We start from the raw sequence: 3625 nt of genomic DNA on the forward strand, positions 1-3625 counted from the left end.
ATTTATGTATGACTTTGAATCGAAATGTAAATGATGGTATTCATATGGAGCTTATATCCGAACGTAGCAAATGACTACTAATGTGATATGTTGAATAAGTTGTGTTAATATATGATTAAATATGCATGATATTTGATGTGTATCCGACTTAGGGTCCGCAGCTATGTCTTGGAATTATATCCGGACTTAGGGTCCGAGCTATGTCTTGAAATTATATCAGGACTTAGGGTCCGAGCTATGTCTTGGAATTATATCCGGACTTAAGGTCCGCAGGCTACGTGCTGGAAATATGTCCGGGCTAAAGTCCCACAGGCTTCGAGCTGGTATTATACCGGGTTTAAATTCCCGCAGGCTTGTGTTGGTAATTGGTTTCAAGTCCTAAGACCTGACAGGCTTAATGCCAGTAAGTAAGATTTCGATATTGAATGTTCGCAGTAAACCATCGTCGAGTAAGTACTATACATTTAATATGTTCAGGTACGTATTACTTGCTCATCGATGAACTAATTTCGAAGTGAATCATTAGCATCAAAGAAGAATATATATAAATATGATTGATGGTTATATTTGCGAATATGAGGATGATTTAATCGATCATGGTATATTTGTATATGAATTATATGTTAAAATTCTTTATGTACTCATGTACATTTAGTCAATGATTTTGTAAATTATTAGTATCAAAGAATGATACTTAAGTGCGAATGATTATTATATCTACGAGTAAAACAATGAGCTATTCAATCAAATGTTGTTATTATATGAGATTATTTGATTTAAATGCATCACATGAACTTTTAGTAAAAGAAAAATATGTGCTGAGAATCTATGTTTATGTTTATGTGTATTCGGCCATGAAGCAATTTGAATTGAGAATAAGTTTGTTTAAATGAATGTTTTGATTTTCGATAAGTTTTAATTATTTGTGATGCTTAAAACTTACTAAGCTTTGAAAGCTTACTTCCTTTGTTACGTTCTCTATTTTATAGATTGTTAATTCCAGTTACCTGTTCGGAAAGGGAATCGTCAGCTACTCGTCACACTATCTATCATTTTGGGGTACTACTATATTTTGGAGCTAGTATGGCATGTAGGGAATAGACTTAAGCGAATGATATTTTGAGATGTACTTATATATAAGCCATGTGAATATGGCTACCTTTGAATGTCGATACAAGTTTGAATTTCGATCTTTAACTGAGTTTGGCGATGTATATTTTTATTTTATTTTTATTGTGTATGTTTTTAAAATATTAAATTTTGGATCAGTAACTCCTCATAACCCACCCCGGCGACGGACACGGGTTATAGGGGTGTTACAATTTTTTTGGTATCAGAGCTACGGTTTAGTCGATTTCAGGACTAACGTAGCGTGTGTGAGTCTAACTATACATGCCATAAAGTGTTAAAATGATAGTGTGGTGATTTCTGACAATTAAAACGTGTTTTTCGTATAGTAATGGATTCTGATCCCGATCGAGCAGTAGCTGATGATGTTGAGAGCGTAGTGCCTGCTCCCGCGATAGGGACAGCACCGATAGGCTCTCAACCGAATGCTAGCAATCAAAATGATGAGGCTAAACAAGCCTTCTATGCTATGATGAACGATTGGTTTACCCAATATATTCGAACTAATCCTGCTGTTTCACAACCCCCACCCCCGACTAATACAACTCCTACACCTGTGGTAACTCCTATTGTTGACCCGTTGAGGTTGAGCAAACCCCCGGTTGATAGAATTCGAAAGCACGGGGCTACTGAGTTCAAAGCTACTGACAATGATGATACCGAGCAGGCTGAGTTTTGGCTCGATAATACCATTTGTGTGTTTGATAAATTATCGTGCACACCCGATGAGTGCTTAAAATATACTATATCACTATTACGTGATTCTGCCTACTATTGGTGGAATACTTTAGTTTCAGTGGTGCCGAGAAATCAGGTTACTTGGGATTTCTTTCAAACCGAATTTTGTAAGAAATATATCAGTCAAAGACTCATCGATCAGAAACGAAAGGAATTTCTTGAGCTCAAATAGGGTTCTATGACAGTTGCCGATTATGAGCGACAGTTTGTCAAACTTAGTAGATATGCTCGGGAATGTGTTTCATCTGAGGCTATTATGTGTAAATGCTTTGAGGACGGGCTAAATGAAGATATTAAAATGTTTTTTGGCATTCTTGAAATCAGAGAGTTCGTAGTACTTGTCGAGCGAGCTTGCAAAGCCGAGGAGCTTTGTAAGGAAAAAAGGAAAGCTGATGTTGGAGCTGGAGAGTTTCGTAAAAGATCTTCGGGAAAGCCTTTTCAGCAATTATCGAAGAAATTTTGAGATGATTCGGGCCAATCTAAGAACACTTCGGGCTTTTTCAGATGAGACCGTGATCGACCTCCTACGAGTACGCGAGCCACATCAGTTGCCAGTGTTGGAAATGATCATCGGGATAGGACCAAATGCAAGTTTTGTGGAAAATGGCATTCGGGGAGTTGTAGATTTCATGATCACTCCTGTTATAGATGCGGATCATCCGACCACTTCATCAAAGACTGCCCGAGGTTGTCAGAACGAAATGTGAATCAGAGTGGAAAACTGAGTACTGCTATAGCTCGAGGTAGACCACCTAGGAATATGGGAAATGCTAGTGGCAGTCAGAGAGGGTCTAGAGATGCTACGACCAGATCCGAGGATCATACTCCTGCTAGAGCTTATGCTATACGCGCATGCGAGGATACTTCTTCGTCTGATGTTGTTACTGGTACTTTCACTCTCTTTAATACTGATGTTATTGCATTGATTGACCCTGGTTCTACTCATTCATATGTATGTGAGATTTTAGCATCCAGTAAGACTTTACTTCTTGAGTCTATTGAGTTCGTGATTCGAGTGTCGAATCCCTTGGGTCGATATGTGCTAGTTGACAAAGTGTCCAAGAAATGTCCCCTGATAATCCGAGGTTCCTATTTTCCGGTCGATTTGATGCTTTTACCGTTTGATGAATTTGATGTTATTCTCAGTATAGATTGGTTGACTGTACATGATGCAGTTGTGAATTACAAACGAAAAACTATTGATTTGAGATGTGCAAATGATGAGATAATCCGAGTTGAGTCTACTGATTTGAACGGATTGCCAGCAATAATATCCTCGATGTTGGCTCGAAAATATGCGAGAAAGGGATACAACGGTATTGTTTGTAAAAAAAAAGAAAAAAAAAGAAAGACGGAACTATGAGAATGTGCATCGACTACCGTCAATTAAATAAAGTGACAATAAAGAACAAATATTCGTTATCGCGTATTGTTGTTTGATCAGCTGAAGGTGTTTCGAATGTGGATTCAGAGTTTCAAATTGACAACAATGATTGTTTGAGGTTCAGAATTCGATTGTGTGTTCCAAGAAATTCGGAACTTATTTCGATGATTTTGAGCAAGGCTCATAGCAACCGAATGTCAATTCACCTGGGTAGTACAAAAGTGTATAACGATCTGAAGTATCAGTATTGGTGGCACGGTATGAAACGAGACATTTCTGACTTTGTCTCGAAGTGTTTGACATGTCAACAAGTGAAAGCGGAACATCAAGTGCCTTCGGGATTACTTCAGCCAATTATGATACCCGAATGGAAAT

The sequence above is a fragment of the Gossypium arboreum genome, chromosome 8, assembly GCF_025698485.1.
Source record: "Gossypium arboreum isolate Shixiya-1 chromosome 8, ASM2569848v2, whole genome shotgun sequence".
NCBI classification, from domain to species: Eukaryota; Viridiplantae; Streptophyta; class Magnoliopsida; order Malvales; family Malvaceae; genus Gossypium; species Gossypium arboreum.